A 12,408-nucleotide genomic window follows, 5' to 3' on the forward strand; every position below is an offset into this window, starting at 1 on the left:
GCGAAAAATACGGTATATTGCACATATCCCTCATGACCAGGAGTTTTTACATTTTCTAAGGCAATAAAGTGCTGGACACCAAAGGTTGGGAACAAAGAATGACAAAGAAAATACTGCACACTGGAAGGATCTATCGAGAAACTACAGGGGGAATATTCTGCCTGGAACCAATAAAAACAATCTTTAAAGGGGTACTCACCTGGAAAACAGTTTTTATTTATTTATTGTTTTAAATCAACTGGTGACAGAAAGTTAAATAGATTTGTAAATTACTTCTATTTAAATATCTTAATCCTTCCAGTACTTATCAGCTGCTATATGCTCCACAGGAAGTTCTTTTCTTCCTGAATTTCCTTTCTGTCTGACCACAGTGCTCTCTGCTGACATCTCTGTCCATTTTAGGAACTGTCCAGAGCAGGAGAGGTTTGCTATGGGGATTTGCTCCTACTCTGGACAGTTCCGAAAATGGACAGAGATGTCAGCAGAGAGCACTGTGGTCAGACAGAAAGGAAATTCAGAAAGAAAATAACTTCCTCTGGAACATATAGCAGCTAATAAGTACTGGAAGGGTTAAGATTTTTAAATACAAGTAATTTACAAATATGTTTTAACTTTCTGTCATCAGTTGATTAAAGGGGTACTCCGCCGCTAGACATCTTATCCCCTATCCAAAGGATAGGGGATAAGATGTCAGATCCCCGGGATCCCCGCTGCGGCACCCCGCTATCATTACAGCACAGAGCGAGTTCGCTCTGCACGTAATGACGTGCAATACAGGGGCCGGAGCATTGTTACGTCACGGCTCCGCCCCTCGTGACGTCACGGCCTGCCCCTTTCAATACAAGTCTATGGGAGGGGGCGCGGTGGTCATCATGCCCCCTGCCATAGACTTGCATTAAGGGGACGGGCCGCGATGTCACGAGGGGCGGAGCCATGACATCACGCGGCTCCGTCCCCTGTATCGCCCGTCATTACGCACAGAGCGAACTCGCTCTGTACAGTAATGATAGCGCAGTGCCGCAGCGGGGATCCCGGGGATCCCCAGAAGCGGCACCACGGCGATCTGACATCTTATCCCCTATCCTTTGGATAGGGGATAAGATGTCTAGGGGCGGAGTACCCCTTTAAAAAAAATGTTTTTTTTTCCCAGTGGCACATATTGTTTTTATAAGGATTTTTATAGGGGCTGAGTTTTGAGTTGCGGGCACACTACTGAGGAATCTGAATAGCTATTACTGAATGTAGGGCCAAGGTTGAATTATCCATAAGCCTTAGACTGTGTGGATACAATATTCAGTAGTGTCACCTGACTGCTGTGTGGTCTTTGCTGTCCACATGTAGGGGTGTCAGCCACTGAGGTGTAACCCTTAGATCTCTGGACCCAAGTAACCTTTTTCCAAGCTCACACGATTGCTTTACCATCTCCATTTTAAGCCCTCGGTGTTCTTGCTCAGTTTGGCGGTGTTCTTGCATCTCTGCCTGTAGGCCGAGCTCCACCAACAGGAGACGGGACGGCTGATTGAGGATCGCTTGCCTCTGGTCTACCTTTGACAGTCTATGCAGTTCGGTTTGCACCCATTCCTGGTGGGCAGGTAAGCACAATCCAAGTGAAGCCTCACACACCAGGCCAGGAAGCCTCTGCGTCTGTAGGACTTCCACCTCTACTTCTAAGGACTGTACTTGTCTTTCCAATATTGGCAGGCGGAGAGGATCTCAAACCTGACAATGCAACGAAGGAGATTTCTTATTTGACTACATTTAACAAGAATAGGGCTTGATTTATCAACAATAAATAAATAACCTGAAGGCTAAATTACATTTCTTAGGTCAGCTGAATAACACATTTAATTGGGAAAGTCAGAAGATAGAAATGAGGTGTCCCGGTACCGTATCCTATTCGGTACCTGCGTGTGGGTCCCCTTAGCCAGAGTCCCTAGGACGTTGGGGTCCCCATTGTCTAGTTCACCCCAGGTCACCTCTCATCTAGATAGTTATTGAGCTAATAGTTTATTTAGGATGCATGTAAATATGATGATATCAATGTCTATAAATAGTTAATTACCTGTATACAGCGTAGCAGGATCTGCGGGTCACGTGATCGGGAAAACTCTATGGTTTCTTCTTTAGGACCTTTGGAGGTCCCTATGACGTATGCTACCCATCACTCCTTGTAACAGTGAGTGACAATTACTGGGACCAATCCAAAACGGCCCTGCCCCAGCCATTGTTCTCTCTCTTTGCTCCTGCGCTCCTGACGAGGAAGGATCTATACAGCTATCTCCCGCAGTGAGTTAGGCCCGAGCCTTGCGGCAACGGCTGATCGATTCTAAATTGAGAGTGTATAAATCACTAAGCACTCTGCATGATCACCGGACCTTATCTATCCCCTAAATGGATCTGCAAATATTCCCTAAATTCAGAGACTGTATCTAAAAGTCAAGGTCCGCAACAACTGTCAGTCATTGCATTATATAGAGACTGTATTCCTGAGACTGTTATTGTGCATTGGATGTACCGCAAGCCTTTCAGTAAAGTTTGTTCAAGCACCTTGTGGACCTTCAGTCATTTTTATATATGCACCTATCGTTACTGGGAAGGGCGGCGATAGGCCGGAGAATTACCTCAGCATACTATCCCTCAGCCTGGCGCCATGAACTATAGGGTTAACATTAACCCTTCATCTACCGAAACAACTCCCCAACTACCATATACCCCCCAAAGGCTACAACAGAAACATCAAATTACTGTAAACTGTGGACATCAATATATATGATTTTTTTTTTTTTTTAAGTATAAATGGATTATGGATTCCCAAACTTACAATTATTGCTATGGGAATAATCCAACATGGTAACTTGATAACTATTATCATCCATTCTAAGACCACATGTCTCCTACCTGCTCTCTAGAAATCCCATCAAGCCAAGCCAAAGTCTCCATGTTACCATTTAAGGTACGAAGAGCCATGCTCAGCTGCATTTTCTGAGATATCCATTCTGTTCGTACCCGCTCACTTTCTTTCTCCATTTCTTTCTTGGTATTTTTTAGTTTCTCCAAGTCCTCCATTTTAACAGGTAACATTCCTTTGGCATTCTCTTTTACCTGTTCCCAACATGTGTCTTCAAGTTGTATGTATCCCTCCAAGTCAACTGAAGAAAGAAATATGGTAGCTGTAGACTGGGGTGAAGGACTTTGCCCAAGTTCTGTTACCACGACTCTAAGTTTCAGGAGAGTTAAATTGCACCTCGAGTTTAGATTCGATGGTTTGTTCTTAAAGCAACTCAAGATTTTTTCCAATTCCTTCTCAGGTTTCTCCAAGGAAAGACAGTTATGGAGTAAAGTCAACCCCAAGGACCCTATCTTGTTACAGGATTGTAGTCGATGTGTTTTAAGGGTTCCCAAACTCTGAAGCTCTGTTTCCAGCTCCTCCAGACTCTTCATGTCTTCCATCTCCCATTCTCCATCTCCTTTTACCCCTTGCTTTGAAGAGATTTTGAAGTTCTTCCACTTCCAAAAGTGGTTGGCCAGACTCCATGAGGATATCATAGGCTTCCAGCTGATCATTGCTTAGAGCATTGCATTGCGTTCATCCACCACATCACAAAGCCATCCTAGGAAGAGTCCGACGTCATCATTGCTGTCACAGAGCCAATCTTGGCCCATCAGATCCTGGGCCCCTGGGTAACCGATCAAGCGTAGCATCTCTACAAAATTTGACCCTTGTACATGTTGGGGTTCTGGTAGGAAGCATGTGGACCGTTTACGAGAGAGACTTTTTTTGGGTGCTGGAACCTACAAACAAAGAAATTATACCTTAAGTCAATAGGAAAATAAATGTATACAGTATAAACCAAAAGTTCAATACTCACTAATTGTTTTGCCATTTTATTCTTCAGAATTGGATGTTTCAGCGTCCTGGATGCAGAGTAAGTGGGTAATATAGTACATTTAGAGATCTTTCATTATTTGGTTTAGCATATGTATACCCAGCAGTCATCCTGGTAGGCTTTAATCCAAGAAATACACATACATGGAGATTTCCCATTGATCATTAATATTTGCATAAAATAACATTGTCATGTCAGAACTGGATAAACACAAGTGGTTCCACATATAGCAAATCCTTCCTGCATAGTTTGTATGGTTGGAAAAATAAGACAAATGCCATAAAGTTCAACCAGGGCAGATGGGTTGGTTTGGAGGAGAACCACTGATCAACTAAGAGAGGTTTTGTTTTTTAAACGATATTGTATAATAAATTCTGTACATATGGGGCTCAGTTCACACTGCATTAGTGCACGTTTAGTGTGTCAGGAATGCTCTTGATATACTGTATACACTAAATGTAGGCTTCCATTGGCAGACAGAACATCATTTTGGTCATTATACATATATATGCCACAAAATATATGTTCTATGTATTGGGATCCATGGCGTGAAAACATCTCCATTAAATTGATATTATTTAAAGCGCAACTGTCATGAACTCCGGGCTATATAACCTGCATACAGCCTTTGTACTGTGCGCAGATGGTGTGTACAGCATTGTTTTTACCTTATTTCTGCCGGCTTTCATCACACCCAAAAATGCTTTTGATCACAGCCAACACTGTCATATAGGCGTGGCGCGAGGTACGCTATGCCCCGCCGCCACCACGCCCATCCCCTGTGTCAGCGCTGGGACCGCTGTGTGATTGAGACACAGTTCCTAGCGCAAGCACCCCTCAGCTCATCTAACGCTAACGTGCCGCCACGTGTTATCTAGGCGAGCGCACCCAAAGTAGGTTATAGCACCCACAGTTCATGACAGTTGCGCTTTAACCTTAGATGATAGATACCAAAGTGTGGCATTAGTCACAGACATCTGTATAATGGATACCTCCAAAAGCCCATTGATTGTCATTGTCACAGAAGTTTCCGGAGGCAGATATTCCTTCCTCACCTTTTGCATTAAATATATTTGTCAGCAGTACCACCCGCTTAGGAGGAGACGAGGAAGACTCATTCTTTGGGGAAGCTTTAATGATGGAACTTTTAATGTATGGACAGTTACATCTTCAAAGAATTCCCAAGGGATCACCCAGGCTAACAGGGGTAAAAAGAAGTTGATTTAGGTTATGGTCACACATCAGAATGTCTGTCCAGACAAAACATGTGCAGAGGAAGAGTAGTGTAGTTGCCCATAGCAACCAGATTTCTTCTTTCCTTTTTCACAGGCCTCTTAAGGGTCTATTCACACGTACAGTATATGGCGCAGATTTGATGTGCAGAGATTTCAATGTAAACTAAATGACTAAGCGCCGCTTCTAATCTGCACAGGATCCTGTACGTGGGAACGTACCCTTAACCTCTTAAGGACGCAGGGCGTACCTGTACACCCTGTGTCCGGTCCCGGTATATAACGCGGGTCATACCGTGTCGGTCCTGGCGGCTAATGACAGCCGGGACCTTGGGCTAATAGCGCAAAGTTCAAAGTGGATCGCCGTGTCTAAAATGAAAGTAAAAGCTTCCCGGCAGCTCAGTCGGGCTGATTGGGACCATCACAGTGAAATCGCGATGTCCCGATCAGCTAAAACACGAGGGGAGGTCCCCCTACCTGCCTCCGTCACGTCCGGTCGGCGATTGATTGCTCCAAGCCTGAAATCCAGGCTTGAGCAATCGACTGCCGATAACACTGATCTTTGCCGTGTCAGTGTACGGCAATGATCTGTGTATGAGATCAGTATGTGCAGTGTAATAGCCACTAGGGGAGCTATAACACTACAAAAAAAGTGTGAAAAAAAAGTCAATAAAGATCATTTAATCCCTTTCCTAATAAAAGTAAGAATCACCCCCCTTTTCAGACTGAGGAGGGCACATGCGCATCTGCCCCACGCTCCTCACTGCCAGCCTGCCAGGAACACTTCTCACTGACGTGACGTCCCGTTCTACTCCCAGGCGGCCACTGCGGTACTCTTAAAGGGCTGCAGGCTGCCTGGGAGGTAAGACAGCAAACAGGGGGACTCGGGAGCACGTGTGCGCTCCTTTACAGGGGCGTAGTTGCACATGAGGCGACCCGCACACTGCAGCGGCCACCTGGGTAATAAGAAAAAAAAAAGGGGGAGTGCGTCTGCGCCCCCATTACAGAGGCTGTAGCTGCGCCTGAGGAGATTGCCTCAGTAGCATCATGGCAGCTACGGCTCTGGCTGTGCACCTAAGCTCTGCCTCTGATTTCAATGTATACGTCTGGTTTACCTGAAATAGGTATAAGGAGATTACCAAGATTATACTACACGGTAAAAAAAAAAAATCTCTTTTATTTATAATTAAAAATATAAAGCATGAAAGGTCATTATCCCTCATGAAATCTTACTTCCAAATGGAGGCAATAATGGTCGCCCAACCCTTCAACAACCAAACATATTGAAGGAAAAATATCCTGTGTTCTCACTTTTCTTGGAGAACGCTTCCTTCCCTGCCTCTGAAAGTATTTGGGACAGTTTTTGCCAATGATTTCTCAAAATATTATTTATGGACTTTATAGTGGTCTTGTCTTTTTGTAAGATTTCGGTCACAGGCTGGGAATATATACTGTGCCCGGCAACATACACGCTTTCTGTGAAGTTTAAGTAAGCCAGGTCTTCTCCATTGCCGGCCACCTTGTAAAAGTAACTATCCGGATCCTCAATGTCTGCCTTACATTCAAACAGACATTGAATTGTTGTACGAACTGAAATCAATAAACTTCACTCATCGGCGCCTGCACTATGGAGGGTGGAAGACGCGCTCCGGAGGATATCGCTGATTGCTGCGTGGGACATCAGGTGAGCATATTTTTTCCCATCATTGGGAGGGGGACTCTGCTGTCTGTACTTACTGTGGGGGAACTCTGCTGCCTGTAGCTTCTGTGGGGAACTCTGCTGCCTGTACTTACTGTGGGGAAACTCTGCTGCCTGTACCTACTGTGGGGGAACTCTGCTGCCTGTACCTACTGTGGGGGAACTCTGATGCCTGTACCTACTTGCGGGGGACTCTGATGCCTGTGTTACGCCGAGCGCTCCGGGTCCCCGTTCCTCCCCGGAGCGCTCGCCTCATCTTCGTTGTTGCAGCGCCCCGGTCAGATCCACTGACCGGGTGCGCTGCGGTCCCGCCTTCAGCCGGGATGCGATTCGCGATGCGGATAGCGCCCGCTCGCGATGCGCACCCCGGCCCCCGTACCTGACTCGCTCTCCCTCGGTCCTGTCCCGGCGCGCGCGGCCCCGCTCCCTAGGGCGCGCGCGCGCCGGGTCTCTGCGATTTAAAGGGCCAGTGCACCAATGATGGTGCCTGGTCCAATCTTCCCAATTAGCTTAATTGGCTCCCACCTGTGCACTTCCCTATATCACCTCACTTCCCCTGCACTCCCTTGCCGGATCTTGTTGCCTTAGTGCCTAGTGAAAGCGTTCCCTTGTCTGTTCCTAGCCCGTGTTCCTGACCTCCTGCCGTTGCCCCTGACTACGATCCTTGCTGCCTGCCTCGACCTTCTGCTACGTCCGACCTTGCTTCTGCCTACTCCCTTGTACCTCGCCTATCTTCAGTATCTTCAGCAGCCAGAGAGGTGAGCCGTTGCTAGCGGGTACGACCTGGTCACTACCGCCGCAGCAAGACCATCCCGCTTTGCGGCGGGCTCTGGTGAAAACCAGTAGTGGCTTAGAACCGGTCCACTAGCACGGTCCACGCCAATCCCTCTCTGGCACAGAGGATCCACTACCTGCCAGCCGGCATCGTGACAGTAGATCCGGCCATGGATCCCGCTGAAGTTCCTCTGCCAGTTGTCGCTGACCTCACCACGGTGGCCGCCCAGCAAGCCCGACAGATCGCCCTTCTAACCCGTCAGCTGTCGGAAATGTCCACCATTTCGCACCAACTTCAGTCGCAACTTCTCCAGCAATCTTCTCCTCCGCCAGCTCCTGCACCTCCTCCGCAGCGAGTGGCCACTCCTAGCCTCCGCCTGTCCTTGCCGGACAAATTTAATGGGGACTCTAAGTATTGCCGTGGCTTTCTTTCGCAATGTTCCCAGCACTTGGAGATGATGTCGGACCAGTTTCCTACTGAAAGGTCTAAGGTGGCTTTCGTGTTCTGCCTTCTGTCTGGAAAAGCCCTGTCATGGGCCGCACCGCTCTGGGACCGCAATGACCCCGTCACTGCCTCTGTACACTCTTTCTTCTCGGAAATTCGAAGTGTCTTTGAGGAACCTGCCCGAGCTTCTTCAGCCGAGATTGCCCTGCTGAACCTGGCCCAGGGTGTTTCTTCCGTTGGCGAGTACGCCATTCAGTTCCGTGCTCTTGCTTACGAGTTGTCCTGGAATAGTGAGATTCTCTGCGCGACCTTTAAAAAAGGCCTATCCAGCAACATTAAAGATGTTCTGGCCGCACGAGAGACTCCTGCTGACCTACATGAACTCATTCATCTAGCCACTCGCATTGACATGCGTTCTTCCGGATGGCGTCTGGAGCTCCGCCTGGATATGGACTTTGTTCGCACGAAGCGTTTTTTCTCTCCGGCTCCTCTCTCCTCTGGTCCTCTGCAATCTGTTCCTGTGCTTCCCGCCGCGGAGGCTATGCAAGTTGACCGGTCTTGCTTGACACCTCAAGAGAGGACACGACGCCGCATGGAGAATCTTTGCCTGTACTATGCCGGTACCGAACACTTCCTGAAGGATTGTCCTATCCGTCCTCCCCGCCTGGAAAGACGTACGCTGACTCCGCACAAAGGTGACACAGTTCTTGATGTCAACTCTGCTTCTCCACGCCTTACTGTGCCTGTGCGGATATCTGCCTCTACCTTCTCCTTCTCTACTATGCTCTTCTTGGATTCCGGATCTGCAGGAAAATTTTTTTTGGCCTCTCTCATCAACAGGTTCTACGTTCCTGTGACCAGTCTCGCCAGACCCCTCTACATCTATTGTTTTTACAATAAAAGATTGGACTGTCTCGTACGTTTCCACACAGAACCCCTCCTAATTTGCATCGGACCTCATCTCGGAAAAATTGAGTTTTTTTTCCTCAGGTTCTTTGGCCCCAAGAAGAGGGGGAGACCCAAGGGGGGGGGGTACTGTTACGCCGAGCGCTCCGGGTCCCCGTTCCTCCCCGGAGCGCTCGCCTCATCTTCGTTGTTGCAGCGCCCCGGTCAGATCCACTGACCGGGTGCGCTGCGGTCCCGCCTTCAGCCGGGATGCGATTCGCGATGCGGATAGCGCCCGCTCGCGATGCGCACCCCGGCCCCCGTACCTGACTCGCTCTCCCTCGGTCCTGTCCCGGCGCGCGCGGCCCCGCTCCCTAGGGCGCGCGCGTGCCGGGTCTCTGCGATTTAAAGGGCCAGTGCACCAATGATGGTGCCTGGTCCAATCTTCCCAATTAGCTTAATTGGCTCCCACCTGTGCACTTCCCTATATCACCTCACTTCCCCTGCACTCCCTTGCCGGATCTTGTTGCCTTAGTGCCTAGTGAAAGCGTTCCCTTGTCTGTTCCTAGCCCGTGTTCCTGACCTCCTGCCGTTGCCCCTGACTACGATCCTTGCTGCCTGCCTCGACCTTCTGCTACGTCCGACCTTGCTTCTGCCTACTCCCTTGTACCTCGCCTATCTTCAGTATCTTCAGCAGCCAGAGAGGTGAGCCGTTGCTAGCGGGTACGACCTGGTCACTACCGCCGCAGCAAGACCATCCCGCTTTGCGGCGGGCTCTGGTGAAAACCAGTAGTGGCTTAGAACCGGTCCACTAGCACGGTCCACGCCAATCCCTCTCTGGCACAGAGGATCCACTACCTGCCAGCCGGCATCGTGACAGCCTGTACCTTCTGTGAGGGAACTCTGGTGCCTCTGTGGGAGAACTCTGCTGCATACACCTACTGTGGGGGGAAGTCTGCAGCCTACACATACTGTGGGGAAATTCTGCTGTCTACACCTACTGTGGGGAAATTCTGCTGCCTACACCTAATGTGGTGGACTTCTGCTGCCTACACCTACTGTGGGGGACTATCTACTATGTTCCTGCCTAGCTAATATGGGGCCAAACTGCCAAACTAATTGGTAGTTTGGTAAGATATATATATATATATATATATATATATCCCCATAAAGTTATATGCCTGCGCTCGGCAGCCATTGGCTGACACAATGACACAATGCAGTGGGGCTGGTATGCAATAATTTCCCGGGCCGGTGTTTATTTTCAATCCAGCCCTGTGCCAGTACATCAATATAGTGAACGTGTAATGAACTTACCTGAGCCACTTCGAGCCCTGTCTCAGTCTTTCTTCAGACACCGCCGACAGCCAAATGGGATGTGGGAGTGCTGAGCCAATCATCTCCGACACTCACACCTACAAGTGGTGAGAGATTTAGCTGTTCTCAAATGCCTGTGATTGTGGTTTCTACCCATCACCAGTATTCCTGTTCCCCTGTGCATGTTTCTGCATTTCGTTGTGATCTGGCCTAGCCTGCTGATTTTGTACTGTGCTGTCCTCCTGGTTTTCACCCTCTGGCTTACCTCTGTTTTTTCCTTCATGTATTCTGATTTTCTTGCTTATATGTCTGTACGTTGCTGACCTAACCGTCTTAGTGAGTGTAGGGACCGTCACCCAGTTGGGGGGTTGCTGTTTAGGATGAATTGTCCAAGTAGGTAGTGAGAGTGGTTTTGGGCAAGTATAGGTCTGAATTGTTCTCTACCTATTGGAGCTCGTACTCCAATAACTGTGCCACCATAAATAGCTACAAAAACAAACCTACTTCTTGTCCCAATGTTGCTCTATCTTATTGTATCTGGAAGATTGTGTTATCTGCTCGACTTAGGTTAAGGAAAAGTCCAACAAATTTAATAAAAGTCCAACAAATTATATTTTTTCATTTTGCTTGTTTCTGCACCTGTTTTTTTTTTAGACACAGTGCACGGGTCTAAATATGAGTTCATGGTTTCCTATCTGTCTTCATAAATCCTTGGTACATATTACTTACTTTTGCCAATGCCAATTTCTGTACAGATCTTGTTAACATGTATCTGAAAGTAATAGAAGTAACTGATCAGAAACATATCGTAGAACATCCAGTCCGTCTCAGTCAGGTTTCCCTTTGACCAACTTTGCTTGAACACAATATAGCGAGTATCATTGTAGAGCGCGTGCGTTTTTAATGTCGTCAATCTCCATTGAGCACCACAGGCTTTTTAAAACTTCACAATTAAATGAGTTAAAACTCTGGAATAATCAGATGATGAGATCCTGTGGGTGTGGAAAGTCGATAATTAACCATTTGTAGCCATCTTATACAGGTTGTGCATATATTACACACTCATTGACTAGTGTAAGATTGTGACAGGAATGGTAATCGGGGATCACAACATTTCCCAAGGTACCTGTCGCACGTAGCTACCAGGTTTCAGGAGGTGCATATCTCATTTAGTTAAAGCTGGGGCTGCATAACCTTCCTGGCCAGTCCAGGTTTAAGTATGACGAAATCTGCACAGGTGCTGAAGACAGATGGTTAACAGAGTACTCCAGGTAACTTAAAAGTATCCCCTATCCATTGGCTCTCTTGAAAGGGGTTTAGTTACTTACCTGTCCTCAGAGCAGACTGGTCCCTCTTAAACATTCAGAAGTGGCAACCAGTCTCGGCAGGTGATTGGCTGAGTGGGTTGTCAATCCAGACTTCTCCAAGGGTGGGGGTTGCTCTGCTTTAAGGAAAGGTGAGTAGCTGAGTCCCATTTGGGAGACCACAGTGGGCTTAGCAATCGGATCGGGGATAAGTTTTAGTTACCCAGAGTATCCCTTTAACAGGCTAAAAAAACCAATATGTATCTCAGTGTTCAGGCTAGGGCAGTGAGTAACCTGTTCTCTTATGTGAGTTGGAGTCTTGAGGTTTTCAGCCTCAAAAAGAGGCATTTTGACATGCTGGCTGTTTTGTTGGGTGGCTGGTAGTAAGCCATATATATATATATATATATATATATATATATTATATATATATATATATATATATATATAGGAAGGTTTATTGTATAGTTAACACTTGTATAAATAACACAATTTATTTTGTTATTTTGTATTATGAGTGTGAAATAGATTAAAAGATGATTTATGTGAAAAGTCTTTATGTGTATCACCAATACAATAGTCCTATTTATGGAAACATTTTCAAAAACAGATGTGATCATAGCGGAACAACCCTATGAATTTACCAATGCTGCTTTTACATACGCACTATCAATTGTCCATGAAGGATTTCTTAGTTATACATAGTATGTACTTTTTTACCGTTAATAGTTCATAAACACTGTTATATTACAGTACTGGATGTGTACAGTAGAGGGCAGTGTTCCATCACAATTCCCCACTCTTAATGAAAAGAAATAAAAAATAAAAAAAATATAACATTTATCCGAATGTGTAACCAGAAGGC

General features: G+C 46.9%; 1 pseudogene; it reads right to left on the reverse strand.

Annotated features, from left to right (window-relative positions):
* Positions 1 to 1,302: 1,302 nt before the first annotated feature.
* On the reverse strand, positions 1,303 to 11,891 carry LOC130292018 (HAUS augmin-like complex subunit 3; annotated as a pseudogene).
* Between the last annotated feature and the right edge of the window lie 517 nt (positions 11,892 to 12,408).

Source organism: Hyla sarda, chromosome 9 (assembly GCF_029499605.1).
Source record: "Hyla sarda isolate aHylSar1 chromosome 9, aHylSar1.hap1, whole genome shotgun sequence".
Classification (NCBI taxonomy): Eukaryota; Metazoa; Chordata; class Amphibia; order Anura; family Hylidae; genus Hyla; species Hyla sarda.